Genomic DNA, 12679 nt, shown 5'->3' on the forward strand with positions numbered 1-12679 from the left:
CTGACATCCATTCAGCAACCTCCAATGAGATAGATAAATGTTTATTTATTTGCAAGCAAAATCACAACTCCCTTCGGGACTATTTGTCCCCTAGTCAGAAATTCTCTCGCCCTCTCTGCCCTCACACTGCACATTATTTATACCTGTGACTTTAAAGCCCAGCTCCTTTGCCCTATTTTGGAGTCTTCGGGAGACTTTGAGCTCCCAGAGGGCAGGAAAAATGTCTAAATTGCTTTGTTTTTCCCATGGCTGGGCTACCGGGTACCCAGTACTTGTAGGTATTCAATAAAAGCAAATTGAAAGGACTACTGTTTTCATGCTGTAATGAATGAGCCTAGGTTGGTGACAGCATGTCAATCAACATTTAAACAAGCAAGCTGATCAACCAGCGTCTTCCAGGAGATTGCAAATTACCATAGTTCATGGACTCTAAGATACAACTGACCATAGATGTACCATTATTTCATATCCTGCTAAGGAAAGAGAAACAACGCTCTCACTCAACTTTGACACATGCTTCCTTAATCACTTAGCATTCTTATTTTATACTCATTGAAAGAGCTCTTTTAGACTTATTTCAACATGTAGTTTCATCACATGTCACTCTGGGGCATACTTTTTTTTTTTTTTTCTGGTGCATACTTAAAAAGGGAAATCTAAGCAAAATAAATCGGTTAAGGATTTCCTAAAACTTCTCCAACTCTGAGTCTTTCAGATCACACTAAATCAGCGTTGTTGACATCCTGATTTTTCATAGGATTATATCCTTGATGGGCACATTCACGGCATGGATGTCGCAGCATGTCTTAAGAAAGTTCTTCTCTATTATTTCTAGTATTTTCTTCCAAGGTTCTGACACCCCTTCTGCAAGTTTGGATGCTAGTACTTTCTTAATCTTACCAGAAGCTGCCAAAGGAACATTCTCAGACCACAACCAGGGCACACACTGGGTCCGAATTGCCTGTTTTCCTGAAGGTTTACCTCTATAGACAGGATGGGGACTTTCTTATCTGCTGTCTTTGGCATATCACAGCTACTCGAACTAGAGAACATGCCACGGACAAAATAAGGGAAGAGGTGGAGTGTTTTTGAACTCTCCCACATATTCTGGGAGGTTCCCTGAGCTGGTGGGCACCTTCTCTTACCCACGAGACTGTGGAGGCCCCAAGAATGAAGCTGGCGTCATCTCAGACTCGTCTGGGCCAGTGCTTGGCTCAGAAAAGCAGGTGGAGAGGAAAACATAGATATTCTGGAGTAGCGGTCAGGCACCCAGATTCTGCTTAGCTTCAGATCCTAGCTCCTCTCCTTTGCCAGCACGTGTCTGCGTGGGGACAGTTTACGCATCTCAATTTCTTTGTCTGTTGGAGGGATATACACATGTTCACTTCACTGGCATGTCATGGGGGTCAGCCATGCTTTTATTTCCTTTTTTCATTTGACAATTGTCACTCCATCACCTACAATAAGCCAGGTACAAGGGATACAGGGATGAACAAAAAGACGGAGTGTGTCCCAACATAGGATATAGCAACAAGGACAAGATCTCAAACCTTAGCAGGCGCCAGAGTCCCCTGGAGATATTAGGTAAAATGCTGATGCTGGGGCCCCACCCTTCAGAGAGTCTGAAGTAATTAATTGGCAGGCAGTAAGACCCACCCAGGGGCATTTTTTAAAGGTTCATGTGATCCTGTGGTACATCAGGGTTTAGGGTCATGATGAGTAGCTAGTGCATGCAAAATGTTTTAAAAAATACACAGTGTCATTCTTATCTTTTACTTCACCAACATTCATCCTTTTATTCCCGCCAAATTCCTTCACCCATAACAAGTTAGTGAAAAACAGATTCAGCAGAAGATCATGTTAATTAGAAGATCTGGGATTTGAAACCAGGCTTGTCTGGCTTTCTCGTCTCTTTGCCTTCCTTTCCCCCTTTCCCCAGTGAAATATTGCAAGCAAATAAAATGATGGAGAAAAACATAAGGACACCATGGATCCAACATCCAGATTTTTCAAGTTCATCACTCATTCATTCAACAAATATTTATTAAGCACCATCTAGGTAGCAGGCTTGGTGCTAAGCATTGAGGATAGAGTAGTCGACCAAACAGATACTGCTGGCTTCACAGAACTTGCATTTTACCATATTTGCTTTACATTTTTTCTTCCTAAGGAAGATATCTTTTTTTTATAATTATCTTTTTTTTTAATTAATTAATCAATTTATTATTTTTTGGCTGTGTTGGATCTTCGTTTCTGTGTGAGGGCTTTCTCTAGTTGTGGCGAGCGGGGGCCCCTCTTCATCGCGGTGCGCGGGCCTCTCACTATCGCGGCCTCTCTTGTTGCGGAGCACAGGCTCCAGACGCGCAGGCTCAGTAGTTGTGGCTCACGGGCCTAGTCGCTCCGTGGCATGTGGGATCTTCCCAGACCAGGGCTCGAACCCGTGTCCCCTGCATTGGCAGGCAGATTCTCAACCACTGCGCCACCAGGGAAGCCAAGGACGATATCTTTACTCACAAAATATATATACGTTCCCTATGCAGCTCTCGCTTCTCGCATTTCTCTCCCTCCCAGTCAGGACATAAACACCACCCTGATTTTTGCTGTTACTTACTCACATATTTACCTCACATTTATTCATCAACACTGTATAGCATTGCTTTGTATGTTTTAGAGCTTTTCATACATGGTGTCATTTATATATATATGTATATATATCTTTCTATATATTTTATATTTATAAATCTTTCATCAACAACTTTTAAATTATTTTGTATTCCACGTGTCCATTTGATGCACATAGCCTTGTTGTTTCCCTGTTGTATGATATTTGACTATACGATGCCATGGTGATGAATTTAATCATTCTCTTCATGATGGACACCCAGCTTGTTTATACGTTTTCCCTAATATAGACAACACTGCAATGGACATCTTCATCTGTGTCCACCAGTGCATGTTCGTGAGAGTCTTGTGTGTGTATACTTAGGAGTATGATTGCTAAGTCATACAATATTCATATGTGAGCTTTGCACGGTCATTCTAAATTGCTCTCCAAATTGAGCTGAAACCAACTCACTCTCCCAGTAGCAGAGACTGAGACTCTCTGTTATTCAACCACGTTTGTTTTTCAACCCCTGCCAAGCAGATGAGTCTGGAAAAAAAATCTCTCCTTTTGGTTGTAATTGACACTTACTTGATTATTAGTCAGGATGGACCTCGTTACTTATATTTATTGACTATTTGGATTTCCTTTTGCTGTGAAATGCCTGTTCTTCTCCTTGTTCCATGTTTAAAAATCCGTTTATTTATCATTAGGTCTGAGCTCTTCACCACTACACCCAGCCAGCTTCTTCAACTGAGAAAAACAAATGCCATCTGATAAAGGGAGTCAAAGACATCACCCTTCTTCCTCCAAGGGCTGAAGAAAGCAGCCCTTATTGACTGGCTTCTATCACTCATCTGATTAAAGGTACCACTTACTTCCAAATGCTTAGAGCCGGGGCTGGGAGCCATTCATAAAACTCATATTGAACGATCAGCTTTCACAAAGTTTGCCTTAATGTTTTTGCCTGGTATTGATCTGTGGGGGAACTATAAAAATTGACACCAGAATAAACTTTGAAAGACGGCTCTCGCTCAGCTGAACTGAGATCAATGCAAATCGACCAGGGCAACAAGGGAGGGGATGAAACAGCCCCTTCTCCATTAGCTGGTCCCTGCTTGACCAGCAAAACTCTTCTGGGTCCTTCTTGGCCGTGCTTAGGGACTCAAAGGCAGACACAATGGTATTTAGGGTAAGTGCTGAGATAGAGGAGAAACTCTTCATCCTGGGATGCGGGACTCCTACGTTCGTAGTTATCAGCACCTGAGAAATTCGATTGTTTTTAGAAGTCTCTTTCCCCCTGGGATGTTAGTGATGGGTGGAGGAGTCATGGGGCAGAAGGAGTGGGGTGAGCGGTTACTGAGCACTTACTATGCCCTGTGTCTGGACTGGGTACTTGGCAAACACGCAGAAGGCAGGGTTGGGTTGGCTCCACTTACAAGTGGCTGATGACAGGCAAGTGACTCAACCTTCCTGACCTTCCATTTCCTCCTGTAAAATGCAGAACATTGTAACACCTGCCTTACAGGACCGTCTTCCAGTTTCAAACATGGTGCCTAAAACAGAGCATGAACCTGTGGTGACATGTTCCCTACCACCTCCATCAGTCCTAACAGCAGCCCCGGCCATTTGAACCTCGTCATCCCCATGTTGAAGAAGTAGACACTGAAGCTCAGAGAGGTTAAGTGATTTTCCCAAGATCACACAGTGAGTAAGTGACAGGATTTGAACTCGGGGCTCTCTGACCCCCAAGTCTATGCTCTTTCCCTGAGAGCACACTGTATAGTTATAAATCTGGGGGTGGGGCAGGGAGCGGGACAGCTGTCTGATCAAAGACAAGAAAGCTCCCATGGCATGCGTGAACTGTGTGTTACCTGAGGCCTTCTCTGCCACAGTTACGCTCCCTCCTGCATTCTGTCACTCTAGGATGATCGTTGTTAGCCAACCCTGGGAGCATCTCTTCCAAGGGACCTCAGATAGAGGATGCTGCATTTTCAAATTCTCGGAAGTAGATTCAGAATAGCTGGGCGTTGCTGGGCTGCCATGTGGGAAGTAGGTGTGGAGAAATAAAGGGGTCCTATCCACTGATTTTTTTCCAAGAGTACTTATTGGAGAGTTCCCTGGTGGTCCAGTGGTTAGGACTCGGCGCTTTCACTGCCATGGCCCCAGGTTCAATCCCTGGTCAGGGAACTAAGATCCTGAAAGCTGCACGGCGCGGCCGAAAAAAAAAAGTACTTATTGGGGCCCTACTATGTGTCAAGCACTGGGCTAGGGGCCAAGGAAATAATGCTGAACATCGCTGATATGAAGAGATGTACAAACATTTGGTTATGACACGGAGTACATGATAAACTCTTGACTGGGGACCATGCAGAGGGAATATGGACGCACAGGAGAGGGCTTCCCAACCTGGACTTGGAACTCCAGGGATACGTTCCCAGAAAAAAAGATGTCTCCATTGAAATTAGAATGACTCAAAGAACATCTTCAAATGCAGACTCTCAGACTCTTCACCTAAAGATTCTCGTTCTGTACGTGGAGGGTAGGGCGAATGAACCCGTTCCCAGGTGAACAGAGAGCCAGGCTCTGCAACCCCTAGGCTAGATGACTTCTTAACAAAGTCTTTCTCAACCATGGTTGCACGTTAGAAGCACTGAATCTTTGCAGAAATGCCGGTGGCTGGGCCCTTCTCCAGATCAAATGAACCAGACTCAGTGGGGGGAGGGGGGCCTGGGCATCAACATTTTGTAAAGGTCCTCAGTTGATTCTGATTCAAAGAGAAGGTTGGGCACCATTGCTTTAGGAGGCAGAGGCAATGTTTGGGCAAGTGAGTGTGCGGGGAAATGTCAGGCTTCCCTGAATTTTCTTTGGGTAAGAAGGTTTTTGTCTTGTTTTGTTTTTAATTTCTATTGGAGTCTGGTTGATTTACAGTGTTGTGTTAGTTTCTGCCATACAACAAAGTGAATCAGTTACACATATACATATATCCACTCTTTTTTAGATTTTTTTCCCCGTATAGGTCATTACAGAGTATTGAGTAGAGTTCCCTGTGCTAGACAGTAGGTCCTTGTTAGTTACCTATTTTATATATAGTAGTGTGTATATGTCAATCTCAATCTCCCAGTTTAGCCCTCCTCCCCTTTGCCCGCCGGTAACCATAAGTTTGTTTTCTACACCTGTGGCTCTGTTTCTATTGTATTAGGCACTTAGTGCATACCAGCCCCTTCCCAACCCGCCAGCTAGTTGACTTAATCTTTACAACATCTGAGCATTGATATTCATTCCCGTTGCTTAGATGAGGCCATGGAGACTCAGAGAAGTTGAATTACAGCTCCAGGTCACACAGCAGAGGATCGTCCCATCCAGCGCACTCCTCACCACGTCCCTAGACATGTGTGGCCACAGAGGCTTTAAGAACATCACGGAGCAAAAATGTTTCTGGGCCACTGGCCAAGTATAGCATGAATGTGTTGCTCTGGAAATATGGGGTGTCTTGGGGCCAGGAGGGAGCTTCCTGGGTGCTGAGTCCACATGAGCTGAAAAACCCCACAGTAAGAGAGGCATTTATTATCTATCTCTCACACCAGTAAATTTATGACTGTTTCCAGCTCTAAGACTTCAAAGCACAGCACAAAACCAGCAGTGACCACTTCCCCTCACGCCTTCTCCTTTTTAGCTATCTATCTATCACCTATCTATTATCTATCTATCTATCTATCCATCTATCTCCCTTTCTCTTGTATCCATGAAGTTTGCTTTCTTCAAATACCTTTGTTTGGCAGAAGCAAGTTCATTGGCAGGAGAGAAAACTCCCCTCAGGCAGCCTGTCACTTATTGGAGAGAGTCAGGAGCTGAAAGTTCCTCCTACCCCACATCGTAAATAACCTTACCCTGCCCCACCCGCAAATCACTTCAGATTTTTGGAATAAATAGTAATTGCTGTGTTCTCCCCCATGGGCATAGCCGAGGGTGTATGTATGTGCATATGTGCATTTCATTTAATTTTTGTTTGAGCCTTGTAAAAAGCACCTTTTGCTCCACCCTCTCTCTACTTCTAAACACTTTTTTAAAGGGATTACCGCTCACTGCCCCCGGAGTCAGGGGCTCAGAAAGGCACACACTCTAGGTCTGAGATTTACTCTGGTTCCAGGGTGTTGAGAGACACCCAGCTCAGTTCAGGACCAGAGGAGTGTTCTTCCATTGTTTTGTTTTGGGGACAGAAACTTTGACACCCTTAATATTCTTTGTTCTACCCATCACCACTCCCCCGGCTCTGGTCTGGGTTATTTTTCCTCAAGATGCTCCTAATAGCCTCCTAGCTCGTTCCCCTTCTCTCACTCTATGTCCCGCCTCCCTCTAATCCATCTTCCATGCCAGCCACCCCTGGAATGACCTTTCTGAGCCTCTGATCTGATCATCATCGAATACTCATCATTATTTCTGGTTCCTGCCTTGGAACCTTCCAGCGTCTACTTGTCTTTGGTTTCGTCCTCTAAGCAGGAGAGAGGGGTTTGGATACAGCTAGCTTATCTGAGAGACGCTCACAGGAAAGAGAAGTGAAGGAGTAGAACAGTGGGCTGGAGAAGGGAGCAGAGAGAATAAAGTGTGTGTTAAAAAGCTGGTTATTCCTGGCACCTGGGGCTCAGTTCCCTGGGAAGCTTAGGGGCTCTGCATAGAACATGCCTCACACTGCAGAATTTTCCCACCGGAGGAGACAACGACTAGAGCATTTACCTACCGGAAAATGTATCCCATCCTCTGTTTAGAGTTACCTCCAAGGGTGCTCACGTCTCTGCTTTCCTGGGCTGTACCTGTGCATGGCTGGGCAAGCCTTTTGCAGCTTTGGAAGACGCAAAGCAGAGACAAGGCGATGCCTGGTGGACATGGGGTGCTGACATCAGACCCTGGGGATGTGGGCTAGGGCGTGACTAGCATCTCTCCCACCTCCCGTCCCTCTCGGGATAAAGCCCAAACTCCTTAGCATGACTCAGAACATCTCCTGGAGGTGACCCTGTCTACGTTTCAAGCCTCAATTCTTTCTCGGTCCCCGTGTCCCATCTAGCACCTTCCACTCCAGCTGCACTGACCTCTTTTTACACCCCCGGATGGATCTAGATATTTCAAGCCTCCACACCTTTGCCCGAGCTGCCCCCTCTGTCTGGAATGCCCTTCCGAATCATGTCCACCTTGAGGACAGCTCCCCTTGTGTCTGGACTTAGCTTGAGCCTCATTTTCTCAGGGAAGCCCTTTCTGACCTGTGGGTAGAAGGGTCTGCCTCTCCTCCCGGGCTTCCTCTTCTAGACACTGCCTACCCTTGTATCGTAGGAATTATTCATGTTAACTGTACACGTGTGCTTATTTGTCTGTCTCCTCCACCAGAGTCAAATCCTTAGGGATGAGATTCATGCTGTCTGCATCATTACTCAGTTGGTGCTCAATAAATGTTGAATAAAAGGATGGATTGAAAGGGGCCATCTTGTATAAAAGGCTCCTTGGGTGGGGTCTTGTCTTTCCCAGCTTGGACACCAATCCTTTACCCATAGTCTCAGCACACCTCTCACCTGGGTGAGAAATAACAACGGGGTATAGTGGCAGATGCACAGGGTTTGGGGTCAGAAGACCTGGGTTCCAGAATTTTCTGGAATGAGAACTCACCACTTGTGACCTGGAAAATGTCCTTCCCTTGGCACCTCTCTGAGTGGGTCAGCCTAGACTTCACTTGATTATTATCCCTCCATGCCTTTGCTTCTGCGCCCACAGAAGAAACAGTGGCTGCACGTTTGCTGGGTGTTTCCTTGGTTCCACGTGTGCTCTGTGCTCTGGGAAGCAGACCTGCATGGCCTGCACTGATGGGCCCCATGCCCTGTGTGCTCTGGGTGGGCTCAGCCAATGGAAAGCACTGGCAAGAAATCAGAAGGAGAGAGAGAACAAGGTCAGGGTGTTTGGTGCCTGAGCTCCCTCACGGCAGAGTTGCTGTGGGTTGGCTGTGTCAGTTGTTTGAGGACCACAGCTCCTATCAACAGCCCCTTCCCAGATCCACACTCTCTCTGTGTTCTCATAGCCTCACCCTCCTCTCATTTCTTCTGGCCCAAGAGTGGTAACGGCTCCCCACTTTGCTAGCCTCACAGTACCGCACCATCCCTTGTGACCTCCTATACCGTTCCCACATCTCTGTAGATAGCTCTGTATTTACCTGTCCTTGAATTACCCAATTTAGGGGTACCGTCTCTTTCCTACCAGGATCCCAAATGGTGGTCCAGGTGGTGACTATCTGTTATGTAGAGCTGACCCACAAGATGAAGACCGCTTGCTATCACAAGGACTACCCTGGCCCATTCTAGCTGAAATATTCTAGGAAACTAAGATATCTCCTAGGGGCATGAAAAGGAATACGAAGGTGATACAGCAGAGAGTGGTGTAGTATGTCGGTTAAGAGCATGGGTGCAGAGTCAGACAAATCTGCATTCAAGCCCAGCTGCGCTACGCAAAGCCGTAGTTTGCACACCTGTATCGTGTGGATAAGCATCGTATCTCCTTTTCAGTGTCGCGGTGAGGATGAAGCATGTGTATGAAGCGTTCGGCACTGAGCTGACCCATGTCACTGCAGGATACGTGCGATGATTGTCCTGCTTACAATGCCCGCTTCCCACATTATGGCTGTTGATCTCTTTGCGTGGCTTTGCCCACCCTCCCCAGTTACGAACGCCATGAAAGTAGGGTTTATGCCTTTTCTATTTCTGGATCCTTCCCAGTGCCTAGTTCAAGGCTGGGCAAACAGGAGATCCTCATGTTACGTAGAAGGAAACCAGTATGTATTGACCTCCAATCCGAGAATCAGGTATTCTCAGATTGAAGACAAATAAATGGAGACTTGAATGGTTAGTGACTTTGACTGAGGTCACACAGCTTTAACTTAGAACTGATTTGAGCTGACCGACTCCAACACCTACACGTGCTTTTTTACACGGAGCCACTTGCTGATGGTTTGACCCAGAAGAGAAAATACCAACCAAATGTTAATGACAGCGTTTTACCAGCTGCAAAGAGGATATGGAAAAAGGCAGGCGATAAAGGTGCAGGAGTTTCAGGGAAAAGAAAGAGACCCCTGTGGTCAGAACAAAGGCACCAATGATAAGTATCTTTATCAGGTTATTCGGATGTAAGCAACAGAAACCTATTCTGCTAACACACACAGAAATGGTGTTATTGGAAGAGTATCAAGTAGCTAACAAAGTAAAAGAGCCAGATATCAGAAGGGACAGGGAACTTGTCAAGCGTGGGATCTGAGTAGCAGGAGGTAATAGACAGTCGCTCCCCCCGCAAACTGCTTTCGGAGTGAATGAACACCAGTAATCTTTGGTGTGTGAGTCACTCTACTTATGATTCAGATTCCAGGGAGAAAATGTCTGATTAGCTCACCTTGGGTCACATGGTCTCTTGGCCAGGGGCAGGCAGGAATTGAGTGACTGTCCCATTGAGACTACATGTAATGCAGTGGGTGGGAATGATTCCCAAAAGGGGAAATCAGAATGCTGAGGCCAGAATGGAAAATAAATAGATACTAACTTGTCCAAAACAGGGGATGCCCACTGCAGTGATGGTATCAGATGCTTTTCACAATCGATGACAGTTACTGGAGCTTTCCATGTGTTAGGCAGGGCTGCTGTGTACAGTGGTGCAGGCTGGATCTTGTTCAAGAGTGCTAAGTCCTAGCCCAACCTCTGCTAGCCAAATAGCTGTATCTACCCAGAGGAAGGGATGTCTTTCTTTATGTGCAGAAACACACTAGGCACTTTGTATAAATCATCAGATTTCATCCTCTTAACAACCTTGAAATGTAGATGTGGTAGATGAAAGATGGTGACAGATGCTTTGCTTCTCCTCCCATTGAGGAGACAGTCAAATCCTTGGGAAATGGGCCACATGCTGTATGCATCATTGAGAGGTAAAGCCTGTGTCCCCTCCTCTTTAATCTGGAATGGCCTCAATGACTCGCCGGCCAATAAAATATGGTGGGAGTAACATCTTAGGACTTCCAAGGCTGGGTCATAAGAATCCTTGTTACTTTTTTCCTGGGTTTCTTGGTGCCCCGAGCCACCATATACGAAGTCCAGCTACCGTATCCTATTGATCAGTTGCAGAGTTTGGGTTCAGGAGAAGGAATGGAGACGTGGCCTTTTAATGGGACAAGTGTCAAAGAGTTTACTGTCACCTTCAGTCTACCAAAATGTTGGTTGAATACATTAAACAGATATTTATTTGTTGAGCATCAACTCTGTGCCAGACGCTAATCTAGGCACTGGGGAAAAAGTGATGGACAAAACAGAAGAGCTTTCTGCTTCCATGGACACTGCATTCCAGTGAGAGTTCGCGTTTAGCTTGAATACATGGTTGATGACCTGGAAAAGAGAACTGAGAATGTCAGGCTTCTAACCTCCAACCTGATGCCTGCATCCCCTAAAATATGCTCACTATGACACAAGGTTGGATTCATCCTTTCTGAGTCAATTCCCTAATCATTCATCATCTGCATTCATCCTCAAGGCAACATCTGATGAATTCTGGAAGAATTCACAAAGAAACAGCAAGAGGCAGCTTTCGTGTCTCCTGCTTTCCATGAGACGCTGAGCACATTGTAGGGCTTAGAAACTAGATGCTGCCTGAAGCTCTCACAGTTGACTCAGGCCCCTCATCGACTCTTGAGTCCAGGAACTTGACCCGTGGGACAGACAAAGAAGGAGAGCCTCAGGGAGAACGAGGAGGCTGAAGTTGCATCATCGTGACTCAGACCAGCCAGGGTCCACACTGGAACTGAGCTGCAAGCTTCAGAGGGGGTATGAGGAGGGCTGGGCCTGAGGGCTGGGTCTGAGTAGCGCAGAGGAATTTCACACGTGGCGGAGCCAACCTGGGTTCTGTTCTGGGATAGCACATGTAAGTGGCAGAGTAAACCCCTGAGTCATGGAGCTAATCTGAGCTCTTTCAACCTGGGTACCTTGGAGATGAACAAAATCCCGACTTCAGCACCATCAAAGAGGTTAGATGGCAAAGTCAACAGTTTCAACAGGGAGCAAAGGGCTGAATCACCCAGGCCATGCCTTCCTCTGGCCTGAGTCAGGCGTAAAGGATTAAGTGTTCTATTTTGGGGAGCTCCTAAGTGCTCCCTTGGAGAACTTCCAGCAGAGGTGTGTGGGTTCCAATCAACTCCCTAACACACCTTTCTGACTAGAATCCATTTATTTTTCATTTCCATTATTGGGCAACCAACCAATGACTATTGAGCTCTGACTCTGATGCATTTTATATGTCACCTAGATTTATTTTTTTCTCAGAAGGTGCTCTGGAGAATACTAATTTTCAAGCATGCTCCTTAGGCAGCCGGGGGTGGGGATTTCTTTGCAGATTTTCCATCATCAAATACAAGATACACTTGGGAAAGACTCGGTTAAATTTTTCTTCTACTATAGCGCATTTAGAGTCTTTAGTATGCTAATGCACATTGCAAATCTCCAACAGTTATTTAGGTTATTAACCTTTCCCAACTCGTTTTGGCCATAGGACTCCCTTTGGTAAAGCAAAGGAATTGTTTTTAGACAAAACGGCTTTGAGAAATGTTGTCCTTGAATTAGCACTTTAGAACAGTTCTTTCATAGTATGAGTGTAGGAATTAACCAGAGAGCTTGTTAAACATGCAAATTCCCACTCCAGATGTTTAAATTGAATATGTCTTGGGTGAAATATTTATGTAATAAATATCTCAGGTGATTCTGATGTGGATGATTCGTGGCGCCCACTTTGGGAAACACTGCTTTAAGAGCAGGTCAGAGTTGGAAAGCATGTAAGTTTAACCCCTTGTTTTATAGATGGGGAAACTGAAGCTCTGAGAAGCAACTTGTCACACAGTGAGTTTTGTCTAGAGTTAGCGACTGGCCTGAACTTCCAGCTGAGAAAAAAACAAAACAAAACCTCCCCATCACCTGATGAAACTTGCAGTGCTTCATATGCATCAGAGATATCTATAAATAATAACGATATTAAGTGTTAAGGGGTGTTTATTCATGGATGGGTAAGTAGTGAGTG

At 45.6% G+C, this 12679-nt stretch overlaps 1 long non-coding RNA gene across 1 annotated transcript in view; it reads left to right on the forward strand.

Annotated features, from left to right (window-relative positions):
* The window catches only part of LOC309611384, a 216857-nt gene that overhangs the window by 100345 nt on the left and 103833 nt on the right, over nucleotides 1-12679 (forward strand). Inside the window, exon 3 of the long non-coding RNA XR_014234495.1 lies at nucleotides 3316-3469. This is a non-coding gene — a long non-coding RNA (uncharacterized lncRNA). The remainder of the gene's footprint in view (nucleotides 1-3315; nucleotides 3470-12679) is intronic.

The sequence above is a fragment of the Balaenoptera borealis genome, assembly GCF_965194805.1.
Source record: "Balaenoptera borealis genome assembly, chromosome: 14".
Classification (NCBI taxonomy): Eukaryota; Metazoa; Chordata; class Mammalia; order Artiodactyla; family Balaenopteridae; genus Balaenoptera; species Balaenoptera borealis.